Raw genomic sequence first — 27,540 nt, 5'->3', positions numbered from 1 at the left:
GAAATTAGGTAAAACAGACTACAACAGAAGGACTTAAATGCAAATCTTGCCTTGCTACTCTTGCCTTTCAGAAGAGCAAGAAATTGATTCCTGGTTAGGATTTAGCCAATTCACCCATCACATTGATGCTTATTTTTTGGGGTTACTGAAAAAATCCCAAGAGACTTTGCCTTGGAAATCAACACAGTCAGAAAAACTTCCCCATCAATAAAAGTATTTGAAGAGCATTTAAGAGAATGTATTAATTTTATAAGAGAACTGAAAACCTGGTGTTGAAAAAAATCTATATCTCTTAATTTTTAATGTTCTGACTGTGTTTGCATTGGAACATCACTGAAAACAAAAAGATGAGAATAAATTCATGCTACCTCTGACCATTTAGTTCTGTATTTAGAAAGAAACCACCTTTTTGTACTCACATATTTTGTCTGCCTGCAGAACTATATGAATGTTTTCCATCTTGATAAATTTCAGGGGTGAGTTTTATGATGACTTCTGTGTTTAGAGCAGAATTTTAAAAGATATTTCTGGATGAACAGGTGTATTTATTATGAATAGTTCTCCTGCAGTTGCTCATCTACCTTCATCTTTAGCAGATTTGTCTGAAGTCACTGCAGGGAATATCTATTACAAAACTTCCTGTAATTTTAAAAACATTTATCATGGCAACAGCTCTTGAAGACAGGAGGGAGTTTTTCTCTCTGTTGGTTTCAAGAGAGTAATGAAGATGGGGCTTAGTAACCTACCAGGTGCTTTATTGGGATTGAGAAGGATTAAAAGCAGGATTCCCCTGTCCCGGCTTAACATCCTGATGACAAGAACAGTTTCCTCTGTGTACCAGAGAGGAGAAGTCTCTGCCCTCTGGCATGTCCATGTGTGCTGAGGATGAACAAGGATTAAAGGTTTCTGCTTTGGATCACAGTGATATCACAGTCATATACAGCAGGAAATCAAAGTATCTTTCTTGTGCTCATTGAAGAGCTGGTGGTGTATTTTGGTTGTTTTTTACAGGAGAATTCTTCCCTTCAATCTGCAAATTCACATTTTGGTGTCTGTGCCTTAAGTAGCATATACATATTCATCCTCACACCCTGTCTGCATCTTCTGCTGTGCCATATGTATTTAACTTACATGGCAGCTATGCATCAACTTTTTTTTTTTTTTTGTTCAGTTAAATAACAGCAAAATTCTCATTAGCGCAGGGGTTATAAGGTTTTAAAATGTCAAAAAACCAAGATGGAGTTGGTAATTGATTAGCCTGAGGTGGTGCAAAGCTTCACCCTCAACCACTCAATGTTTAGTGGATTTAAAGATGTATTGAGTTGTCTAGTGACCAAGGATAGAATTAATTCCGAAATTTCTTTTGGAGTTAATTGTCACTTACTCAGAAGTTTTTCTGTGAGAGAAGAATACTATTTGAAAATTAACTAAAAATACACTAAATATGGTGTCTGTAGAACTATTGCAGCTAATCTGACATAGATGTTTTAAATAAGCAAAGTTTTTTTGCTCATCAGTTCACCTACCTAAGCAATAAGTATCAAACCTGTAGCCTAGAAAGAGGTATTTTATGTAAAAATCAACTGCATTGCAGGTATGCATAAATAAATGAAAGGAACAGTAAAATGAAAGGAACATAAATGAAAGGAACAGTAAAACATGTTTTTAGCAACCCACTTGCAGTTTAGTAACATATGTCAGGCAGGGAATATGGACATATGTCAGGCAAGCAGAGAGTTTTGGAGGGAAACCAAAATCCTTGGTGATAATGGTTCTACTCCCTGTCCTGTGCTGAATTCCTGAAGGAAAGGGTGGGAAGAGCACCAGAACCACTGCCTGAGGCCTCCTGTGGTGTCTCAGAGATTGGGCAAAATGACAAGGAGACCATCTGAAAACACCAATTCATCACTAGGCTGAAATGTTTAGATCTGCTCAAAGGGATGGACTGTGGGGTTTTCTTTCCTATTGGAGAATTGCCAAAATGAACAGAAATTTATCATGAATAACGTGAGGTCTATTGGGTAATCTTTTACATAGATGCAAAACATCATGGCAACACTGCTGGTGTTGATCTAATTAAATGTTGGTGTTCCTCTGATGGTCTTTAATAAATTCTGTTATATGTATTTCATTCAGATAAACTCTGATTTTGTCATTTATGACCAGGAACACTCGACCAAGGCACTTCTGGACATGTACAGGAAAGAGATGCAGGAGAAGACCTGAAAATCACAACAGATGTGAAAATTATTCTAGAAGTACCAGTAATGCTCACATTAAAGGAATGGGAACAAACCGAGTCAAGCAAGAATTGTGTTTTTATAAAAGCACATGAACACAGCATCCTTCTTTTCTTTTCAAAGAACACATTGTAGGTGCAATTTTGCAACTAGGGAAAGGCAAAGGGAGGATTCCCTGGTTACCTAATCCTGGCATTTCTTATGTGCCTGTTTGTTGGAATTAGAGAATCACATCTTGCTTTTCTTCTTGCAGGAGCTCTGTGTCATTTCTGGCCTTGGTTGCACAGCACTCCCTAAAAGAGTTCATTCTTCACCTTCCTCCCTCTGCCTTTAGTGGTGCTCCTGCCTTCAGCACATGTGGTTCAAAATAATCAGCTTTTTAATGGATTTAATTGCCAGTCTCATTAATGCAGTGCTCTTTCTGTGAAACATAAATGTAGTTAATTTTTGCAACACCTTTTTGAGGTGAGCACAGGCTCCCTTAATTACTGGGCTTATTTTGATGAGAAACTGAAACACACCAATAGGAATCTACTAAATGTATCTACTGACTTGCATCCTCATTTTAGGACTTGTAATAAAAAGGAGATCAGAATAAAAGTCATGGTCTTGCCTAACCTTAAACTTTATAGAATTATAGAAACATTAAAGTTGTAATCAGACCATCAAGGCAAATCATCAACCCAGCACCACCGCCAGGTTTACCCCTAAAATATGTCCTCAACTGCTACATCCACACATTTTTTGAACACTTCCAGGGATGGTGACTCCACCACTGCCCTGGGAAGCCTGTTCCAATGCTTGACAACCCTTTCTTTGAAGAAATTTTTCGCTGATATCAAATCTAAGCCTCCCCTGGCACAACTTCAGGGCATTTCCTCTCCTCCTGCCACTTGTTTCCTGGGAGCAGAGACTGAAACCCAGCTGTCTAGAACCTTCTTGCAGGTAGTTGTGGAGGGTGAGCGTGTCCTCCTCAAGCCTCCTTTTCCCCAGGCTGAGCCCCCCACAGCTGCTCCTGGTGCTCCAGACTCTTTCCCAGCTCTGTTGCCCTAAATGTCTTTCTTGTAGCGAGGGACAAAGACTGGGGCTGCTCATTAAATCCTCCCTGGATATCTTTATATGGAAAATAGATTTCAGACAGATGCAAAAACTGTTTTTGAGGTAGCATGATACGGGCCAGTTCCACTCTGTATTTTGTAGGGGAGCAAGATGAGGGTCAGCTTCTTTGCCCAGGAACAAGTGAGAGGACAAGAGGGAATGACCTCAAGCTGTGCCAGGAGAGGTTCAGAGTGGGCATCACGAGGAATTTCTTCATGGAAATTGTAGTCACAGGGATTAGAAGGGGCTGCCCAAGGAGATGGTGGAGTCCCCGCCCCTGGAGGTGTCCAAGGAATGCCTGCACATGACGCTCAGTGCTCTGGGCTAGTGACAAGGTGGGGATCAGCCACAGGCTGGACTCGATGGCCTTGGAGGGCTTTTCCAACCTCAATAATTCTGTAATTCTGTGAAGAAAGAAACAAGTTTGCAGCTACCTGCCATGCCCCATGATTTCGACAACCCTCTTGGTCTGGTAGCTGCAGAATGAGATGTTTCTCATTTCATTCCCCATAAGGGGCTGTGGGTATGAAAGAATACTGGGCCTGCAGCTTTAAAGAAGCAGGTGGGGCCTGAGCAGACAAAAAAGGCTCAAAGAGTGGATGGCAGGGATTCCTGAGATGTACTCCTGACCCCCAGCCTGATGGATGCTGTGAACACAGATGTAAGTGGAGTCTGAGCAGGAGTTGTTCCCTGTCTGCCTCGCTGCACGCTGACCTGTGCTGCTTCTGCCCTGCCTCCAGCTGAGGGAGTAAAACCCAGCCAAAGCAAATCACACACACACATGCCAGCGTTATTTCTAGCCAGGTCTGGACAGAAGACTCTAGGCACGTTGCGTTCGTGTTCGGATTTGGTTGTTTATTATTTCTTATCTAAGTTACCGTCTCACAAGGTGTGAGCTCTGTCTAACAGGGCAGAAAAAATGGCCCCTTCTAACTCATTTCAAGGACTTTTAAACAATAAGCAAACCAATTAAAACCCAACACGTAAGTTATTTTTATTTATAACCTAATTAAAGATCACTCAATGTCCGCAATTAGAAAAGATCACCTGAACCCAAGAAGAAGGAGGAAGATGACAGTCAAGAAGAAGGACTCAGGCAACGCCCAAATCCCTCCATATTGTCCCTTATATATATATTACTATATTTTATATCCCAAAACCCCAAACTTTAAGTATTTCACCCTGTGACATTACACACTTCTGTACAAACTATACACCCACACTCCCAGTGCTATCACTCAGCTTTGGAAGCCATTCCCATGGCCTCAAGTCAAAGGCAGTACCCTCCTGAGGGTCAATGCCTGTCAGAATAGAAAACCTGATATTTTCAGCATCCAGGGTTCCAACACACACACATGGATGTGTCCCAGGTTGTACCGAGAGAAATTCAAATCCTGCTCAACTCACCCAGGAGACACAGAACTCTGAAGCATGAATATTCAATATTATCTTTATCTTAATGCTCAGCAGAAAAGACCCTGAACATTCTGAGGACAATGCAGGTGTATTTTGTCCCATTTCTAGTCCAAAGACCTCAGCTGATTGCTGAGGTTAATTTAAAAATGTGGATTGAAGTAATTATTCAGTCTTTGATTCAATAGTGATTAGGCAATGCTAGGCTTAAACTGAGATGTGTTCTGGAAGTGTCACAAACACAGCATAAAACAATTCTTAGAGTAACTTTTTCTTCTAATTCAATCTCAGCTTGAAGATCCCAAATGAATGGGGTGAAGACTTTAAATGGTGCATCCAGTTTGTGTGGCAAGGTTTTGGCAGAGGAGAGGCAGCAACTATGCCAACTGTCTCAGCGTAGGGCATGCTTTCCTCCCCTTGAATAATTTGTGTGACTTTCCTGAATGTTAAAATATGAATTCCTGACTGGATGTAGCATTCCAATCATGGCAATGTGTTTCTCAAAGGTAATAGGTACTTTTTGGTGTTAGTCAGTATTGGTTGTTAAAAGTGTATCCTTATATCTGTGCTTTCTGCTGTACTTATGCCTCCACCTTAATCACAAGGGAGGCCAAAAACCAGAAATCTGTGGGTAGCACAGGTTGTTTATCAGTTTTTTGCTGACAGACAGACCTGTTAATTATCTGTTCCTATTGAAGTTGGTGTGTGGAGAGCAACTGGCTTTCCATTTTTTTCCCAGTGAAAAATGGGGTTGTCTTTAACATCTACTGTATAATCTTGCTCCAGAATTACACCTTGCTGAGTAGGAATGCTACTGGCTTGATGTGGAGTGTGGGCTGCACTGAGGAGAGACAGGCGTGGACGTGGGATGAGGGCAGAGGCACTCACTGCTGGGACTCCTGCAGAGGGATAAAGGTAGGGCTCAGGGACTCTGTGGAGATGCTCCTCCAGTTGTTGGACAGCTGAAGGAGGAAAGCAGGAAGGATTAGATTCAAGGCCGGGCTGAATGGGGCTTGGAGCAACATGGTCTAGTAGAAGGTGTCCGTGCCCACGGCAGGAGGTGGAATGAGATGACCTTTAAAGTCCTTTTGAAAGCAAACCAGTCAAGGATCCTGTGATTCCTCTGTTGAGGTCTGGCGAGGGTGAAGAGATGATTTATGAAGCTGGAAGTGGAGAGAGTGCCAGCCTGTGGCTGTCCTGCATTGTCACACCTGCCCTGGGGGTGTGTTGTCCACCTGAACATCCAGCTGGCTAGTTCCAGACTTAAGACAAAGAATAAATCTGTAGGAATGCACCCCACACCCAAGGAGGTGTTTCCATATAGGGAAACACTAAAGACTCACCCCTTGCTGTTTCTCTATATGGTAAAGGACCCAGAAACTTCCTTGCTGTGGTGACAGCAATTGGCTCAATGCCAAGATAAAAACACTGATAGGTCTCTTTAGCTGTTCCTCAGAAATGTGGCTAGATTCTATTGGCAGCAAGCCAAATTGTCTGTCCTAAAGCATTACATACTTAAGAAGGAGCATAAAAGTGCTCAGGCCTTTTTGGGGGGTGTCTTATTCAGGTATCAGATGCCTCTCTGGCACCTGTGCATGGTTTTGTTCTTTTGTTTCTGTATCATTTGTTATTTTACCATTTATTAAAATCTTTGCTTTACAAAACACACCTAAGGAGCCGTCTGGCAATATTATTAAACCACTCTGGGAGGTTGCAAGTCAACCCTCAGACTTGATACATCTTCAGGGGCTCATTACACTCTGGCCAGTGTAAGACTCTGTCATGAATCAACACGTAAACACTGCAAAGGACTGGCAGCTCAGCCTTAGCTCTGCGAATTCAAACCCTCACCTGGCAGTGAAGGTGTAACTTCATCTCTATTGATGTGGTAATGGACACCCCTACTCACAGCAGCCTCCACTGTAGTATTTGGAGATCTAGAGGCACTGCGTGCAGAGCACCCAGCAGCTTTCTCAAAGCTACAGAAGTTCAACCTAAACCCAATGAAATGCCTTGAGAGCCCTGTGAAAGAAAGCATCACCTCCACAGCTGGAATGATGGTGGTGCCCAGGCTACACAGGATTCCTTGCAGGATCAGAAATGCTCCTGTAGTAACCTTAAATCCACTGAGAGGTGAGGTGGGAATTCTGTACGTCCTCCAAGAGAGCTATGATAAAAATCGACCAGCAAAATGTCTTTCTCAAATTGTCTTGCCACCTTGTAACAGAGCTCAGAGGTCTGGAGGACACCCTGGAGCCCAGGTTCCTCCTTTACAAGGGGCCACCCTGCTTCTAAGCCTGGATCATGTTCTTCCACCAGCAAAACAAACGACAATTTATTTGTACAAACCTTGTACAGTCATCCAAGTTTCCCCATTTCATAGCAGAGTTTACTGGGAAAAATCTATTTTATAGTTTTAGAAGCCTTAATTTAGGATCAGTGAGGAAACTCTTACCTAAACACAGAGTTTTAAGAACATATCTGCCATGTTATATTTGTGTCTCTGTTCCTATAATTAAAAAAAAGTATAATGAGCCACTAAACAAATTATTCTTGATGCTGACTGAAACAATTAACAATTATTATTTATAACATAAATAAGCTAGAGTGAATTATGTTTAGTTTTCTCTTCAGCTCTGTCCCCAACATTTGCATTTCACTTCTCTACCGGTATGTTTTGGCGCCTGCTTTATTTTTGTCAGCAAAATCAGTTATTTCTGACATTATTTCAGTGCCTTCAGGGCAGAATGCTGGAACTGAACAACTGTTGCTGTTCCCTCCACAACATTTTCCAAGCCCATATCAAGTTTCTCTGCTGTTACCCAGAGAAGTTATGGAAGCAGGGCCAGTGGAAGGAACGCACTGGTAGGGTTCACTTTGAGCTGAAAGCTATTTCATGCTGTGTATTCACAATTACCTCCATATTTATAGATTTCTGTGTGTCCAAAAATGGAGATCTGAATGTGTACTCTTGCTTCTTTCAAGAGTGAACAGTTTTTATGTTAACCAGAGAAGCCATGGCCAAGATTCTTTCCAGCAGTCTCTAAACACAGAAAAGTGATCTCTTCAGCCAGGTGTCCTGGGTCTGCACCACAGACCTTTATCCACTGCCTGTAGGCCTTCAAGGTTTTTTATGGTGGAGAAAATCAATTAATCTCTGTAGTCATTCACAGCATGGTGAAGGGACAGACACATAAAGCAAAGCTCTGACAGAACCACAGCTTGTGGTATGAATTTGTCATCTTACATCTCCAGTGCATGGCCTTGATTCCTGTCAATGTCTCTGTTAATTGAAACCTTCCTCAGAAAATGCTCTGCAGCCTGAGATTTCCAAGACTGTCCCAGTTCAAGGTTTCATTTCTGCTTGACACTCCCATCTTTGCTTTTCCTCTGCAGAAGTAATCCAAACCTGTTAATTCCTTTTGGATACAGAAAAGGAACAATCCCTAATAATATTATTTTCCTGTCGTTGATAGGGCAGACACAACACACAGAGTGACATGGTAAAATTTTCAGAAGGCTCAGAAGGCCCTTTATTATGGCCACATGCTGTCTTTTATACAGTTTTTACAAACCTTGAGGGCAACTTCTAATTGGTTAATAGCTTTCTTGTTAATTATTCTATTGGTTAGTAAAAGGTGTTTTACTTGTCCATCAAATCTATCTATTCTCAGATTGTTTAGATAGTTTATTGATTCTCATGGGACAAATCCCTTGTTATTACAGCTGAACTTATTTTTCAGCCTCAGAATAGATTGTTACATTAAAGGAACTTCTCATTCTCAAAATATCTTCATATGTGTACTTACAGATTGCTTGTTAGCAGCCCTTAGAAGAAATTATAAGCTAGCTTTTACCCTATTCCTACATTTTCCAGGATAAGGCTCAACTTACCTTGAAAATCCCAAGTATCAACAACCTCATTACACCTTGGAAGCATCAGGTGAACTGCAGATTTTTCTTTATATAGCCCTGTTTGTTTACTTTCTGCCCATCCTTGAGATGAGTCATTCTTAATGGTAAATATAAATACAATGGCAATCTTAAAGCTGCTTTTCCTTTGTCTGCAGTTCCCCCATTCATGCCCTTAATTGCAGCAATAACTTGAGCAAATCAGGAAAATGGGACTGAAAATAGGCACAGCATCAGCGCTGGCTGGAAAGAGAGGTCTTTATCCCTCACTTGAAGGTGTTGATTCCAAGAAATATTGAACTCCCTCAACTTTCCTTAACCCCACGGAGAATCAATGGATCTTTGCTCCCACCCAAGCAGGCAGCAGTGATTCCGTCTCATTGACACTTGGGTGTTCCTGGGAGGACTGGGAAGAGTCAGGGTGGAAGGGCTGGGGAGGTTTGATCTCTCCTCTGAACTCCAGAGCATTTATCACTCCAGATGAATTTGCCAATTACCCTTGGATATCTTGTAATGCTTCGTCTTTGCTCAGGGCAATCAGTGGACAGAACAGGCAGAGCTACCCTGAGCAGAGCATTTATCTTTATAACACTCAGTGTGGCAGCATTTAATTTATGAAAATGTCTTTCCAATTACTTTAATCTGTTTTAACTTGTTTCAACAGAGCGAGGAGAGTTGAAGTTTATAATATTGCAGATGGCTGTGTACAATACACATTTCTGATTCTTGAGTATTTTGTATATATTCAGAGAATCTTGAACACTGGAACTGAGGATGTTTGACCATCATAGCACCTTGTAGATCAGTATATAACATTTTATCTGCATGAGTTTCTCTCATATTCTGGTGACAGTTGAACTATTTTAATAATTTATTTTAAATTGTCCTCATGCTGGTTGATGTTCACTTAACAGAGCTCTTCATCTCACATCGTTAGTTGTATTTTCCAAATGCTATTTCTCTGAGCAATTTGAGATGAAGTAAGATGTTCTTTTCCCTTTATCTCTGTGAAGTTTATGCATCCTGGCTTTCCTATCTGGAATGATGGATCTGAGCACTGTTGAACACACTGCAATCTTGATATCATTATCCCTCAGTCCAATGTGTTGGGCCTTTTACCAAAGTTGTGGCTTTTGCTGTGGATAGCCCTGATTTGGAAAATTAATCTGTGATTTCAGGATATTGTAAAATGGATAGTAATGAATTTCCCTGGAATATGACTTTTTAGGAGTTAAGAAACTTACAAAGATGAAGGATCTGTTCCCACAAAAAAAATTTTGTATAATTTACGTAGTAAATCCTTCTTAAGTCAAAAAATATTAATAATTAGCATTACAAATTGCAGCAAAAATATGTCACTAATAATACAATACTTTTATTTCTAAAATATTACTGATATATTGACATTAAAATATAGTATATAATTAGTAATTGGATTAGCAAACAAATGTTGATTTATCAATACAGAGATAAGTTAGGTGAGGGTTGCTGTAGTAACTCATCTTTCTGATCTGTGGGCTGTGATCCATCTCATCAAACTCTTCATGTCTGTGATGTGTTTGGATGTGTCTGAGCTTGGATGGTCATTGCACAGCGGAGAGAAATGGACACTTCCAGGACATAATTCATTTCTGCCCGAGGAAGGAGTTATCAGTATAAGATTAAGTCTTTCCCAGTGGTCAGAATGTCCAGATCTAAGACTCAAATCCTGACATTTTCAGCGAGGACTAATCAATGACAGTCTCTTGGAAGACACAAACCAAATAAATTTCATATTGTCTGTCTGTACAATAACTCAGCAAAACACTTTCCATGTGGAAGCTTTTCCAAGCATTTCAATAGCTGATCTTTTTCCCTGTGATTGATGTTAGTTGTAAACTACATGAACATGCTCAGAATTGTTTAATGCAAATCAACTCCTAAACTGTTTTCACAGGATGATTTTGTCTGTTCCTTGCCGGAGAAGCTTGGAAAGTGCAGGGTTTAACTCCCTGTTGTCAAGCAGTAACTCTCCAAAATGCTGCAAAATAGTTGAAATCTGTCTTATTCACCACCAGGTTGTGGGTGATGGGATTGTGGGGCTTTGATACTGTGTTTGTGTTCATGTTTGGAAGAGGAAAGCAATTGATTATCCATTAATGAAATCATTAATCCCTCTTGGCAGGTTCTTATCAGCCAAATGCTGCCTCAGCTCATCTGGAAAGACAAGCCACACCATACTGAGGTCTTGCAAGTCCATTTGTAATAAACCCATGGTTTCCTGGAAATTACAGAAAATTATAGAAAATTAATCCAATGGGAAATGCAGCTAAACCACCCCTGCATAGTTTCTGATTTCCCCTACATGCCAGTGTTACTCCTTGTGAGCTGAATATGCACATTGAGAAGAATTTGGCCTCTGAGGGTATTGAGAAGGAGGTATAGCACTGTCTCTCCATAAATCTGCCCTTATCGCTGTGGTTTGCTATAACACCTCACTTTCCAGGAATATGAAATTTAAAATGTTCCAAGAAGTACAAAAATTCCCCGAAGCATGAAGTCACATTATTTCATTTCCCACAGGACTCACCACAGGGAATATGGAATGGCTTCAGCTTGGAACTAAATGTGTGTCCTGCAAACAACAGACAAAAATGCATCAGGAGCCTCTGCACATCATGTGTGAAGATGAAACTGCATCCAAATTTCTCCATTTCATAAACACACAATTCTATTGTGAAGTAAGGAAAATCTTCCTTTATTTCTAGTCCAATCTCTTTGTCGGCTTGAAGGAAAAGTTATCTATTGTGTGGATTCTCTGCTGTCAGACACCAAAGTTCCTGTGTGGAGCAAAATAATAACTCCACGGCAGTCACTGCATCAACCTTGAATATACTTTTTTTTCTTAGTGTTATGCCTTTATCAGATGGAAATTTTACACCTTTCTGTTGCTTGTTTTTTGTGCTCTGCTTAACATAAAAAGAAGAAAAGGACACATTCTTCCCTGTGAGGGTGGTGAGGCATTGGCACAGGTTGCCCAGAGAAATTGTGGATGCCACAATTGTGGATCCTTAGGAAGTGTCCAAGGCCAGGTTGGGTGGGGTTAGGAGCAACCTGGTATAGTAGAAGTTGTCCCTGCCTGTGGCATGTTTTTAGAACTGGATGGTCTTTGAGAACCCTCCCAACCAAAATTATTCTGTGATTCTATGAAAAAAGGAAAAATAAATCACAATTACAATCACAAATACGAAAAAACACAATTGGGTTTCACCTTGAGAAACTCTGGCAAAAATGCCCCCATCCAACCCCTATGCTAAATTAATTTCTTTGGCACAGCAAAGGAGAAGTCTGACTGTTGTAGAAAAGGGAAAGGAGCTTACATCTACAAGGTTTGGTGATAATGTTTGCATAATGAAAATATGTATCAGAGGCCAAAGGTTTAAGACAAGACCATACTGGAAATAATTCAGCATTGACCTGGTGGCACTGCAGCTTTGTCTTCACAGTCATGCCTCTGAGCACTATTGGAGGAAAAGGTTGCCACGGGCAATGAGACCTGACCATTCATTAAGTATTCTGATTTTCTATCTCTCCTTTAAACCTACAGCAGATCCACATTGTTAAATACTTGCTGCAGACCTGGCTTTACAAACATTTAGGATTCATTTTCAAGATTCTTAAAACGCTGTAAGTGTCTGATAGCCCATTAAACCAGATGTGTTGGGTTTTCTGCCTTGAACAGAATGTATATGGGATAACTTTTTCTTACTTGTTAAAAGAAAGAAACAATAAAAACAAATGAAGCAGTTTGAATAAGTAGTTTCAAATTCTTCTCTGAATTATTTTCTCCTGATGCGCATTACTTGATAACCTCCTACACCCTAAATTGTAATTGGATTTGGAATGAGGAGGAAAAAAACACTGCCTCCCCTCCAGGGCTGCTGTCCCCATTCCTCTGGGTGCCGTGGTAGGGATGGCGTTGAGTCCACATTATCAAGCTGAGTGAATTTTGGGCTGAAAACCAACATATTCAGCACCTGGGGTGTCTCTGTGCTGGGTGCATCCCCTTCTCTGGGACCTCAGACCTGTGAGGGCCAGAGGCTTTGATATGTTTTCCCTACACATATCTTTCATATATTTTCTCTTCCTTCCTGCTCTTCCAATACAAGTATTTCTGTGCACCACAGAGCTGGGGCTTCTCCCTCCATTTATTTCGTAGATTCTTTGGATCATTAGGGTAGGAAAGGTCACTGAGTCCGACCATCCCCTCATCAGCACCATGTTCACCACAAAACCACGTTCCCAAGTGCTACAGCCACATGCCTTGAACCCTTCCAGGGATGGTGATTTTTCCACTCCCCTGAACAGCCTGTTTCCAGAGGCTTCTGTACCTTCCAGAGAAGAATTCTTTCCTAAATTTCATCTAAGCCTCTCCAACCTGAGACCACTTCCTCTGGTCCTTGTCTGCTCCTGTGGTTTTTTTTCCTAAATATACTTAAGTCTGGTTTTGAAACTTCTCATTTTGGCTCCTGACTTTGTGAAAACAAGTTATGTTTTTGTATTTGTCCCTTGTGAAGGGTGATTAATAGCAGAAGGGTCATATTTATTACTTCATTGCTACTTTCCATAAATCTTACAGGTGATATTAATGTAATAATGCATAAACAGGCAATGAATTGACTTTGACTGGGAAAGGAATAATTCTGAGATCATAACCAAAAATAGCTATGTTTTTAGAGTAAGCTCATAACACCCATGTTTCTCTTTAGCATGATGCATAATCTCATTATATTAAACAAATTACAAAAAAAATCATAAAAATAGAAGGTAGAAGACATAATTATTGACTCCGTTTGGCCTGAAGGAATAAAACTCTGTTTCAGCCAAACAAGATAGCATCAAATTTTTATTCCTTGCATTTCATTACTTATGACTCATCTCTGGCCAATCCAATTATCATTCTAAATACTGCAACTGTTTTCAAAACTTATTTCACATCACTTTAGAAAACTTCCCCGGTACTATTTACCAAAATCAAACAAATAGTAAATTAAAACAAGATGTGCTAGCAATACACTGAGAAACTTAGGATTGAGAACTGTCCAGAGGAAAAAAATAAATGGAAACGCTATAATAAAGGAGAAAGTCCTATAGTCCTACTTAAAAACCAGGTGACAGCAACAGAATGTACTCTTCCTGCACAGAAGGCTTTGTTCTTTTTTAGGAAGAGGAAAATGAAAACATAATAGATTGAAAATGAGTTCAGTAGGAAGTCATTTGATGTTTTGGACAATTGTTGAAAACTGACTATTTTAGCTTGGTTTGAGGTATTTGGTAGCAGCTGCAAAGCTACAGCTCTAAAGTTGTCTTAACAATTTTGGGAGATTTTCCCTCAGTGAAGGTGAAGGTGAAGGTGGTGGCACATGGAAGCAGGAGCTTTGGCAGCAGCACTCCCGATCTTTTCATCACAGTCAATGTCCTAATCTTCCACTTCTTGAAGATCCTTAGGACGCATGCAATCCTTTTCTAGTTGTTTGGGTAGGAAGAGAAGGACATTTGGGCTCCCAATAACCAAATCTCAGCTTCTCCATCTTCTCTGTGCCAGAATTCTGAGAGAGAAACCTGCAACTCATGTCAGGGCTACTCTGCTTTCTGCTGCTCAAAGTTCTTTTCTAAAGAAACCTGTGAGCTAGTCCTTTGAAGATGAATATACCATCTGTATGATTATAATTTAGTTATTTCTGTCTTGTCTATTTGGGTTTTCTTTGCTTTCCTCCCTCCTATTTGTTTTTTACTGAACTCAGAGTTCAGTGTACAAAATATTTTCTTTTTGCATGAAGAATTAGTAGGTTTTATTTCAGCTTTTTCCCCAAGGTAGAAAATTCTCAGCTGCTGTTTCCCACAGGAAGAGCCCAGAGCATTAGACACAATTAATATATGTAAAAAAGGTACAAATTGGTTGATTGCACAGGAAACAAGGTTCTGGTTCAATGATGTGCATCCTACAAATCCAGTGAAGAGCTGAAGCGCTCAGAAGGAGCAGCGTCTTCATGCAACAACAGCACAGAGCCTCTGGTGATAACATAATTCAAGCTGTGGTTTAGTCCCAAAATCTCCTAGGAATCCATGCAAATTGTGAATGGAAAGTTTTAATTTGGATGCAGTTTTGAAGCCTTTTGAGGGGGAATGCAGACGTGCTTGAGCCAGGTCCAGGCTTTCCCAGAACGCAGGCAGGATTACACCTGGACTTGTTTTTCCATCTTCTTTTATCCATCAGACGTTTTTCTTTCCACAAAATAAGCTCTGCAGGATGTGGATTTACAGCTCCTTAGATCGCTTTGCAGGTCCTTAGATCCCTTTGCAGCTGGTATAGTCCTGAGGAAAACCCAAAACCAAATTTCTCTGAGTCCTGCAGAGCCTGGTAACCAAATTATGGCCCACCTTTTTTGCATTAAAAACTATGCACAAGAACAGATATTGCAAGGTGAAAAATTCATACCTAACTGATTTATAGAAACTCATTCCTCGCTCCCATCTCATGACACCTGTTTGAAACAGTATTTTGTGCAGCCAGCGAGAATTGGAAGCTCTTCATGACTTTTGCACCCTTGCTGTGAAATGGAAAAGATTTCAGATGCTTTGTAAACAGGAGAGAAACCCTTAGAGCATCCCACTCTGACACACTGTGAGTTTTATAATAATTAATTAACTGGATGAGCTTATAAATGTAACAATAATTGTGCCAAATGGGATGATCGCTCCGATTTCCCCTGAGTGTATTACCTGATTAACATTGATTTACTGTCCTGGGCTCTGTTGGATTAAATAAAGTTCTCACAAACACATCATATTTTAAGTAACTGCATTCACCCCCCTATTCTAAAGAAAACAAAAAAAAAGAAGAAGAAAAAAACAGCCATGAGTCATGTCTTTTATGCATTACCCCGAAAAGCTACAATCCAGGATTCTCATAAAGCTAAATAACATTTTGAGAGAAAATGTAAAATCTCATCAAAATCTTTTTCTGGGAGCTCTTCTGATAGCTCTTCTGAATGCTACCCCACACTGACTTTTGTTCCACTTGGCACACAAAGAAATTAAGTGTATTATTTACCAGACTTGTACAAGACAGTACTCCTGCAGAAAGAGCTGCATAGGGATAAACAGCAGTTTTAGTAGCACAAAACTGGCAAAAAGTGAAATCTGATTCCTTATGCAAATAAATGGCCCTCCAAATGACACAAATCACCGTGGAAAGAACATTTCTGACTTGAAAGAAAACAAGAGCAGGTTTAAAGTTCTTGTTTCTTAAAAAGTATTACTTCCCCTACATTTCAAATGCTGTAGAAGCCAGAAGCTTCTTGGGAAGGTCCCTAAACATTAACAAATATCTTTTCAGTAGTAACAGCTCTAAGTGCTTTCATTTGGCAATGATCACAGATAATTAAATCCCTCTGAGAATGAAGTTTAAAAAAGATCAAAGAGTAAAACTCTTTTGGAGAGGGGTGTGACACAGCAAGGCTGGTGTTAGTCCTCAGCTCCTGGCGCTCCTCTTTGCATCTTAATTCTCGGAGTATTGGGACTGGCAAGGGGGTGGTTGTTAGGAGCAAACCTGGTGAAATTCTCCTCCACATTTACACCCCCCTGCTCAGAGTCTGTACTCAGAATAAATCCCTCACCCTTCTGCAGTGCTCATCCCTCCTGAAATACTCTGCTTTTCTCTTGAAAGCTGCTGGCTTTGGCTTCCTCTGTTTTTTAATTTTTTTTTTTTTTTTGGTGAGCTCTCAGAAGCCCCCTAAAGAACAGATCCCCAGTGAGAAACAAATAAGCTGTTGTTCTGGTAATTAATATCCAAACTTTAACGTCTGGTCTTCCTGACCAGGGCACTAACAGGTTATTGAATGCTCTTGCCTCTGAAATGAGAAATAAACATCTCCACTTCCAATATTTTGGTGGGTGTTTATTTAAGCCAAATTATTCACAAAGGCTTTATGAGGTGGTAGATAGCAGAGAGGCTATGGTCTACTGATTTTTTTAAAAATTTTAATAAGGAAAGATTAAATTCTGTCGGTCAGAAAAAAATGAGTAATATCCTTCCCTCTATGGCACTTTCCATTATCTGAATGCATTTTCTTTCTGGGAACATGCTAATCTACTTTTAATTAATTTTTCCCCCCAGAAACATGGGTATTTTGAAAGAAATGTGTACCCAAAGTCTTAGGCTGGGTGACTCATGTTAGCTATGAAAATATCTGTACTTTATGGCGGCTTTATGAACCAGTAACGCTTAGCATTACCAATACTCTGCTTAGCATTCAAGTTTATCTCATATATTTGCTAGGCTGAGGGCCTTTTTGACCGACACTAAGTTAAAAATCAAATCTCCATAATGCTTAAACACCTGTATTAAGAAGCTTAGCTGAAGTTTATATACCTTTAGATTGCTTCAGTGCCTTAAAAATCTGTTTAAAGGAAGCCTTTTGGATTATCTCTTGATTATAATGTGTTTAGGCTGGGGTTTTTTGCTCTTTTTTCCCTCTCTCTACATTTTAAAGCTGCAGATAAAAGCAGAGTATTACTTTATATCCTGCTTTAAAACAAGCAGAGGGCAGTTGGTAAATTCTCTAAAACTGTGTTGCAAAGAAGAATAGTGCAAAATGTTGTGGTCATTTTCCTTAAATACTAAGCAGGATCAAACACTACCTTCACATTTTCTGTGGATATTTATGGAACAAGTGGTAGAGCACTTAAATTTTTAGTGCTTTGGGCTTCAGTGATGACCAGCCAACTGCACTGGCAGCAGATAATAGTTAGGGAAAGGGTGATGGGCAGTTGATTGTCTTGATCAGTGCATGTAGAAAAGAGACTTGCACAAAAACTCTTCCTGCAATCACAGAAACAGCTGTGTAACACAATTCTTTCTACATATTTACTGTATTTAGGGATTGTGATTTGGGCACACTTTAAGATACTAACAATGAATGATGCGCGAGTGGGACTGGACACCCTGTTAGGAAGACCTGAGCAAAGATCCCAGAAAAATGCAAGTGACTTTTTAAGTGGATTTTAATTTTGAAGTGAATTTCATCCTGGTAAAATCCAGGTGGGTTTTTAGCAGACAGAGAATGTGACTGCCTGTGCAAAAAAACAGAATTATAGAATAATTTAGGTTGGAAAAGGCCTCCAACACCATCGGGTCCCATGACAGTGATTGGTCCTTTAACCAAACCCCACCCTGTCAACTAAACCAGAGCATTTGAGAAGAATGATGCTATTAACCTAATGATACATTCAATTAATCTGCTTTTAGGAAAGTGGAGTAAAGCTGAGGGGAAAAAAAAAAGTCTGTTTCTTAAATAATGGTCTAAAATACAAGTTACTGCACTTTTTCAGTTTTGCATTACTGCTTAGGAACTCCATATAAATTTCCTTCTGGGCAGCAAGGGAAACAAAGAATAAAGGCAATCGTATTTTTTTGGGATGAATTTGGGATAGGCAGTCCTAAGGCAGAGAAAGATTTTCCTGTGTGGAATAATGTTTACAATAATCAAAGCATCTGAAATTAGGGCAGCTATCAGGCTTAAATCAAACCAAGTCTTATGCTGTGTAAAATGACCCCCACATGGCATATATTCATTCTATATTTTTTGTGAAGATTTTATGCTATAACAAACCTTCTTTTTGTTGTCTTCCTTTTTTTTTTTTTTTTTAAATTATTTTATTTTTGACCCCTTACTTTGATTGGACATTTTTGGGGTTTTTTTCCCCTTTTTTTTTAAAAAAAATATGATTTTTATGTTACCAGTAATGTCAGACTGGCCCATTCTATCACATAGGTTTGACAGCATGTCTAAACCACACCAAAACCTACCCTTGGATAAAAATATCCATCAACATAATTTTGCGTTTTGGGATGTTCTGACTGAACTGACAGTTGAACTTTTTGTCCAGGTGTGTTTCTAAAGGAATGGAAATTATTTATCTCCCCAGGATTTTTTAATTCAGTGTAAATTGAGTCTGATGTTATTATCTGGGGATCAGGTGAGAAGAAATCCAGTTGTGAAGGCATGAAAACTTCTTCATTTAGCAGGTTTGTGTGAGTCATCACCTTGCAACTGCTTCATGCATTCCCTTCACTGTAGGATTTTAATTGGCAAGATCCTCCCGTGCCTAATGATTGCAAATACTGGGTGTTATTTCTGTTTCCTCAGCCTCCTGAGCTAAATCTATCATCAAGGTCTTAATTACTTCCCATCCAAGCAATAGCTGCCATTTATCAGCACGATTTAAAGCTTTTCTCCTTGCACCCACCTGCTAATTTTTGCTGTTAAATAAACCCCTGACAAGCAGGAGTATGTCAGCTTGTGGCAAGGAAAGGGAGGTGTTGGGGTTTTTTGACTGCTGTATTAAAACCCCTGGGATAAATGTAAAGCAGCCCTTGGCAGCAGCATCTCAGTGTCTCCTGAGAGTTGGGGTTTTCAGGGACTGCCATACACAGTCTCAGGTCTCTGAGTGGGTTCATCTCGGTTTCTTTTTGTTTATTTTGCACACCCAAGTTGGTGAATCCCTCTCCAGAGTCCAACCTGCAGGTTACAGATTTTTCAGGGATGAAGGTAGGTTTCCCATTTCCAAAGGACTCTACATCCTGGCATATTGCCTGAAAAGTGAGCCCAGCCCCTGTCCTGAAAAACCATAATGACCACCTAGGCTTGAGCAGATCATTGGAATTCCACTGAAGAGTTGGGATTTAACCACTGCTAGGACTAGATAAGATTGCTTTAAGTTTTATCCCTGTTTTTTTTGGACATGGGATCAGTCATCTAAGAAGCTGAACCTAATATTTCTCTTTGGGAATTAAAATCAATGTTTTAGTAACAATCCCAAGGAAGCACCATTGTAAGACAGGAATTCCATTGCTCCTGATTAAAACAAGAACAAAGAGGTGGCCCTGCCACCAGCAACACCAGGACTTTATCAACACCTTCTTCTGCCATAAGAAAAGAATGAAAAAAAAAAACCCAATCCCAACAGCCCTTGAGGAGTAGAGAACTATTTTGCTTTTACATATATACTTCCAAGATAGTTCCATAAGCAAATTGAAGGTTCTTCCAAACTATGAATAAAGCAGAGTGCTCTCATATTTTAGTAATATCTGATTGCTTCTCTTTCAAGCTGTGACATAATAGAGAAATTAATTAAACCAAATGTCACTGTAGTCATATCTATAATGAATTTCAGTGCCCTAAAACACTCCAAAATTGACACAAGAGCACAAGAAATTGTACTAAAAGGCTATGGCATTTAGTAGGCACTTGATAAAGGGTAATGATATAAATCAGACCAACAGCTTTAGGTACTTGAAATAACCATTTATTTGTACATTGGTTTATTGTCTGGAGACCCTGACTGGGACTGTGCCCTGCTGGATGTGCTCTACAGAGAATCCTCCTCTCCTCTCCTCTCCTCTCCTCTCCTCTCCTCTCCTCTCCTCTCCTCTCCTCTCCTCTCCTCTCCTCTCCTCTCCTCCCCTCCCCTCCCCTCCCCTCCCCTCCCCTCCCCTCCCCTCCCCTCCCCTCCCCTCCCCCATACAATTCCCATATCCAATGTTAATTAATAACCTTATCCTATCGTAATTGGAGAGCTAATAACAAAAGAAATCAAGCAACAGTTGTGATAGAACATTGATTTCCCTTGCAGCTGCAGATTTGGGTGTTTCCCGTGTTTTACTTCTTTTTCTGGGGGTACTTTAGGTGCCTGGTTAATTGCCCCTATTTGCCCTATTTAACATGTTAAATATGGGAAATAAACATCACCAGCCTTTCTCTCCCTTTCTGAAAGCACACATCTCTCTGCCAGCCCCTCCCTGATGGGTAATGGTGGAGAGAAACCCAGACACAGCCTGAGGCTGTGGGGAGGTGTTGCAGTGTATCCTCACACCCAAACAAGTGTTTCCACAAAAGGAAAAGGGGGTTCAGTTTCACTTTTAAGGAAATGCACCAGAAACTTCTGTTTCCTTCACCGTGGTTGGCCCAGTGCCAGCACAGGGGCACCGGTTGGATTTTTGGGATGTTTCTCAAAACCTGCAGCTGTTTCTATTGGGCAGCAAGCCAAACAACCCTCCTAAAACATTAAGTACTTAAGAAGGAGCACAGAGGTGCTCAGGGATTTTTGAGGCGCCTTAGCCTGGTGGAAGGGCTTCCCTGCACCTGAGCACGGCTTCTGTTTTGTTTTTGTGTCACCTGAGCACGGCTTCTGTTTTGTTTTTGTGTCGTTTGTTATTTTGTCATTTATTAAAACCTTTTGATTTTCAAAGCACACCTGATCAGCTGTCTTGCAATTATTCTAAGCTATTCTGAGAAGTGCACCCTCAGAACTTGATACACCTTCATGAGGCTCCTTACATGCTGGCCTCATGTAAGATTGCAAAAAATGAGGTTCACTTTCTTGGTAAAATTTCAAAAGTTTAATAAAAAGGCAATTGGGAGACAGAAATAAAGCAAAATATTAATTATATGGCCGGGTGACTTGGCATTCAGCCAAGAGCACACCTGCTAATGAAAAGGCTCGCTCCTTAAAAGTACCAGCCTGTTGCATATTTATAAATTCACATGCATGATTCAAATGTTCCTCCTGAGTGTGAATTTCTCTGTTCAGCTGCAACTCCCCCCCAACCATTTTACTAATTTAGCGTTTGATTACTCCTTGTCCTTGGTGGCGGTTCTTGGTCATCTCATGTCCCATTTTCTGATTACAGAAGATCAGTAAATTCCTTCTTGGAGCTTTGGTTCACCACTATTTTCATCTGGATAATTCGGGAATGCGGGAGGACCCCCTCTATCTTCCAGTTTGGTGGTTCAGATGTTACAAAAACACTTTTTTACTTTTAACACTATGTTATAACCCAAAAAATATACATATTCATCATATCACCATTTCTAAACTCTGTTAAAAAGAATCTAGAAAAACCTTCCCACATTATACATATAGCATTCATTTCAATATTTGTGAAAAGTCAACTTTATAATATGCATTTATAACAAGATTGTTTCAGTGAGGAGTCTCAGTGTCCTCTTCCCATTTCTCATCTAAGAAAGGTCCTTTTGGACAATCTCTTTTTTCCAGCATCTCCAGCCGGCATCTACTTTTTGCTCTCTTGATGAAACAAAGAAAAGTAAATTGGTCATGTTCAATATCTTCCCTCTGAGCACATTGAAAATGTTAACAGAATCTGTGAGTTTGGCTAATCCAGCAAATTTACCAGGGGCTCCTTGCTTTCCTTGCCTGTCTAATTCTTCGTTCACTCCTTTGTGTTTATCCTCTCTGCAAAGCAGCTTTTGGAGAGCAGGGGCTCCTCCTGTGTCTGTGAGGGTTGTTTGGTACAGTGAACCTCAGGTTGTGTTCCTTCTTGCACTGCTCAGCAATTCCTGATGCCAGTATAACTTTAAGAGATTTGATGTTTTCTTGCTATTAAACAAATAACATGGAGCAACCCTAGCACAGTCTTTCACACCCCTCCTGGTTTATACCCACTTGTTTACAGCTCAACAAACTTCAGCTGAACTCCATCTGCCTGTTTTAAAAGGCATAAAAATGATGTATAAAAATACCTAAGCACCCTACACAAATTATCATAAACTGAAGCCCATATGGCAATTGTAAAAACAGAAATGTAAAAAGTTCAAGGCAGACAACTCAAGAAAAAACTACAAAAATATTTAGAGTCTTTTTGGGAAAAGTTCTTAAAAATGTAGCTGGTCTCCTTGACATAAAGTATAATGAAAATTCAGTTTCCAACTTAGTGAATGATAAAAAAGTCCCTTAACCTTATAACCCATCCTGATTAAAATAACCTTCGATTATATCTCATTGGTTAGTACAGAACAACACATACCACATAGAATGAGTAGAAATTCTCTTTTCCAAAAGCCTAAACTTATCCAGGTTGGTTTATATTCAATTGTTTCATTGTCCTTGAATTTTGAAGTACAAGGCTTTCAGAGCTGGGACATCGCAGTTGCACTCAGGGCTGTGAAAGACATTTTGAGTCAAGATAAGAGTGGAAGTCAGAGAACAAGCTGGAATGGAAATGCCAAGTGAGAAAAAGTGGATCTAATTTTCTTTTCAAATTGCTCAACTCGGAGAGTGACGGGAAAAGTTTCATGCTTAAACTCCTTTTGTTTTCTGAAAGTTTTCAGCATCTAACAGTCCTGGGTTACAGTGGAAATTCTCTTGCTTCTTTTAGCTGTGCTGTAATTTCCATGAGCGGCAGACAGCTTAGCAATGATACTTACCATGTCATGCAATGCTTCAAAGCCTTGCACAAAAACTGAGGAACAGTCTCGAAGATTAGGAAAAAAAAAATCACAGTTAAACACAGCTGCATTTTAGTTAATATTTTTAACTACATTTATTTACAAGAGGCATGTAATTAAAACTGGGAGGAGAGGATTCTGCTCTCACTGCAGGGTGCAGTTGTCAGTCAAACCATTTTTAGACCTTGGTCTGAGGCTGTGTCTACAAACACTTCAGATTGACAGGCGGGATGTAACAACCTATTTTTGAATAATAATGTGGGATTTGATTGGCAACTCAACAATGGCAGAATGCAGCCATTCATGCACCCTTTTTATACCTTTTTATACCTTTTTATTATCTGCTGCTGTACCACTCCCCTGTCGTGCACATCCCTGCTGTCAATAAAAATGGGCCTGGCGCTCAACTCTAAACAGCCAGCACAGTCCACGGGATCAGAACATGAAAATAAGAACATTAAAACCCAATAAAAAGTAAAATGCTGTAAAATGTAGTACTCTGACTGCATCCTGAGCAGTGTGACTGGTGTTTCCAGGTCCTTTACAAATACATCATTGGCAGTTTAACCCTGGCATTGAGTATAATTTCCAGGATGGCGCAAAAGAAGTCCATGGAGAGATGGGAGGGAAGGAATTTGAAATGTTCAGTAGTGGCCCAGTTCAAAGTATCTTGCTGGTCACATCACCTTGGTACATTGGATGCAGCATTTTGGATGACTCCAAACCCAAACGGTCCTGAGTTCCACACTGTAATGTTGGGATGCAAATCCCTCTGGGGCCCATTCACACATGCTCAGAAGTACTCAGAAATGTGAGGGCTGGATTAAAACCTTCAGAGAAACTAAAATACATAAATCCACACAGACATAAGGTAGAAATATAAGTTTAGTTTTTAATAAGTAGAGAATGTTTTAAGTGCCTTAAGCAAATAAAGAGCCTGTATTAGTTAGTAGGAAAAGCATTAAAGTCTAATTTAAAGTTCAGTAGCAGAGTTAACTAATCTCTAGACATAATAAAAACATAATGTAGCATTGGTAGCATTCCTAGATAGAAGAGATAGAACTATGTACATAGAATATGTGTAAGAAATTGCAACCACTTTCACACATCAATATTAGGCCTGGATAGGTCCAAGAGGACAGTAGCAGAATTTTGTTTGTAGCTGATTTGGTAAAAAAAGAATAAAAATGCACTGCTTTGAGACTGCTGGTTATCACGGATGGATGCTGCTGCTGCTGCTGCTGGGGCTGCTGCTGCTGATGCTGATGGAGGGGCTGCTGCTTCTGCTTGGGACATGGGGAATTTATGCCAAACAGCTTTGCATTATAGCACGAACTGTTATCCGTTGAACTCTTCACCTTTGAGAATGATCTTCTAGCAATGCAATAAATCACTTTTACAACATCCCAGTCTCTCTAGTCTTCTGTGAAGACCCTAGTAATCTCGACACTGTGACCTTGAATTCTTCATTTCCTCACAACAAAATGTTGCTTTGATTTACCAGGCAGCTTCTTCTCAGGTTTTATAAAGTTTAGAGAAGTCAAGCTTGTGGTGTATGTCTGTTCTACCATGGACAGAACATCTTCTTTCTTCATTCAACAGGTCTTTGCCTATATTGTAGTGATAGAGGTGTTTTCATGCATTTTGAAAAGCACTTCGTCAAACATCAGGCTTTACATCTTTGTCAGGTATCAGTGCTACAATTCACTTACCCGTGGCTTTTAATGGTAGTAGAGATCTCCTGGCTTGAAGTTTGGTTGTCTGGTACAAGTTATCCTTATAAACTTCACTCAGTTTCAACAGAGAGAGAGGCAGAATTGGAAACTAATTCATCCCATCCATCTCAGCTGGTTTCCTTGGAGGGATTAATTGGTCCTGTGTCTCTGGATATTGAGCAACAGCATCCTGCATGTGCACTCTGGGCATTTTTCTTCTTCAGTATCATCAGCTGATGATGACAAGAGGAAATTTTTAAACCAAGAACTTTTTGATCTCAACCCTGCTTTAAAATGTTGCTGTGTGGGCTTGTAGGAGCAATTGAATATGAACAAAAATGTCTGTAATGACATTTGGAGGCAAATGTATTTTAGCTTATTCAGCTCCCCATCTAAATCAGAATTTCTCAGATAAACAAAAATAATAAGTTCTCAAAAATAATAAATTTTCAGATAAATGAAACCAATAAATTCTTAACAACAGTAAGTTCCCAGATAAACAGTTCCCTGACAGCTGCCAGTAAAAGAACTTTCAAGAGATTTCTCAGGTGCTACCTCCTGACCTTTTCCATTCTCTTTTAGCCTCAAAAAGCAGTTTGATTTTTCTGCACAGTAACTATCTTTGTGACACTAATTTAAGGCAACTTTTGTCTCCAAGGACACTGAAAAGCCATTCCAGCTTCAGGTTACTTGAGAACTTGGACAATTCTTTTATCCAAGACCAACCCTGACTTCATTCACAGTCAATCTCAGTGTCCAGTTTGACTCAGTCCTTGATCTACAGACACCCCACGAGTTTCTGGTGGTGGAAAGAGGCTGACAGACTGTCAGGAACAGCAGTAAATAATGGGATGGGCAACTGCTTCATCTCTGCTGTTTCTGGGAGTGCTTTAGGAAGCCAAAAGAAGAAATGCACAGACAACAAATCCCAGAATTACATTTTTCAGGTTAGGTGTATGAAGAGAAGGAACAAGACCAATGTCTTTGGCTTTGTTTTTGTCTCTGCTCTGTTTTCAAGTGCAGAGAACTTGAACTTCTGTGCTGAAAATTCTCAGATTTTTACCTTTTCAGATAATGCCTATTAAAATTGTTTTGTTTTGTATTTCAATTTTATTGCCTTGCAGACAAGATGATGTAGTGGCCAAGGAGGGTAAGTAATTTTTCTTAAAACATGTTCAAAAACATCCCAGAGAGAATATTCCTGTCCTATCCCACTGCTATTAAATCACAGGTTATCTTAGAAACCTGAGTTCTGCCACGGGTGATGGAAAACATCAACTTTCTTTTCTACAAAGTGTTCAGTTTGTAAGAGCATTCACTTTTTTCTTCAATTCATCACTTGAATTCTTCTTCTACAGTAAATGTTGAGTTATATTTTCTAGGAAGACTGTAAAGCTCTGTTTAAAATGCAGGAAAAAAAGGTGATTAATGAACACTAACCACAGGCATAAAAAAAATGATCTCATTAGAATAAAGCGCCTAGATGTTTATCTTCAAAATTTTAGTCAGTTAAAAGAGGTTTGCTTTTATTCTTTTTAATTAATATATTCAGTACAAATGACTGATTTTTTTATCTCGGTAATAAAATTTTAGGCCAAAGGAAGATAATTCAGGCAAAATAATTAAATTTGATAAGTGTCAAGCAACTTAAAACTTCACTGGAATGTATCTATATTTGGTAACTTTCCCTCAGGAAATTCAGAATTTAGCATGGGAAATGGTGTTTTTCTAAATTCTTCAAGAGTTTAAATATAAGAAATAGCATTCCAGCAAACTGATCTCAGAAAATTCTGTGACTGTGTTATATACTTACACAAATCTGCTTACCCTTTTCATTTCCTGGCAATGCTCAGATTAGGAAGTGAAGACAAAACATTTTAATCACATCAACTTTAATTTCTGATAGACACACAGGTTTATAGTACAAGAGTGCTTTCACTTGTCTACTAAAATGAACTAACTGTGGCTTAAAGGGGATGGAGGGATTAAGAATTTTCACTAAAACTAATAAAGCCGACTGTGTTTACATGAAAAATATTACTGAAAAAATAATATGAACATGGTCTGGCAATTGTTATACATGCAGACTAAGAGCTTAATATTTCTGACATTAAAAAAAAAAAAAAATTCTTTAGCCCAAATAGTAGAAATCTCTGTTTTAATTTCAAGGCCTTCCGCTTCTGTAAAATCCATGAAGCAAAAAGACTTTTTGTCCACAAAGTGCTGCTTGAATTGAATTGTTTACCTAAAAAATCTGAAAGAGTGAATTATTCCTTTAAAGGTGTTCTGGTTCCTGTCAATGTGATGAGGTTTCATGCATAAATTATTTGGTGATCACTTTATCCTGGAGGCCTCAGCGTAGATGATTATGAAACTTCCTTTGCCTGTGCAGTTTTTTGGTTTTATTGCTTTCCTTCTCCTTATAAACCCAAACACTTTTTATCATAAGACCACATCCACTGTGATTTACATAGTGGGGTTTTATTTATGACCTCTAACATCATCGAGCCCAACCATTCCAAGGCCATCACTAACCCATGTCCCCAAGTGCGACATCTACAGGTCTATTAAATAAAAACGAAACAACTATCAAATAATGTTTACCCTAAAGTCTGTGAGTCTAAAATCATTGAGAAGGAAACAAATGATGCTCAGTTTTCATGGAAGCTTTTGTTGACCAGTGGATCAATGGCACAAGCATTTCTGATCAAAGGTATTTGAAAAAAAAAATCAGCTGAGATCACTGTTCTGGAGTCTGCTGTTTGACTTTACAGTTGATAAATAATTCCAGAAAGGTCTTTGTGCTGGGGTAGGGAGCTTGCAAATGAGCACTGACAAAACCTGGCGGTTTTGTTCCTGGCTGGGAGATTC

At 39.6% G+C, this 27,540-nt stretch overlaps 1 long non-coding RNA gene across 1 annotated transcript; it reads right to left on the bottom strand.

Annotated features, from left to right (window-relative positions):
* Positions 1-13,060: 13,060 nt before the first annotated feature.
* On the bottom strand, positions 13,061-15,988 carry LOC136290531 (uncharacterized). The gene is made up of 3 exons (XR_010721181.1): positions 15,757-15,988; positions 15,142-15,253; positions 13,061-15,017 (listed from the first exon to the last, which is right to left on the bottom strand). It is a non-coding gene; the product is annotated as an uncharacterized lncRNA (long non-coding RNA).
* Positions 15,989-27,540: the final 11,552 nt, after the last annotated feature.

Source organism: Chamaea fasciata, unplaced genomic scaffold, assembly GCF_029207755.1.
Source record: "Chamaea fasciata isolate MVZ Bird 193981 ecotype frontalis unplaced genomic scaffold, bChaFas1.0.hap1 SCAF_6, whole genome shotgun sequence".
NCBI lineage: Eukaryota > Metazoa > Chordata > Aves > Passeriformes > Sylviidae > Chamaea > Chamaea fasciata.
This window is presented reverse-complemented; position numbering and strand designations above follow the sequence as displayed.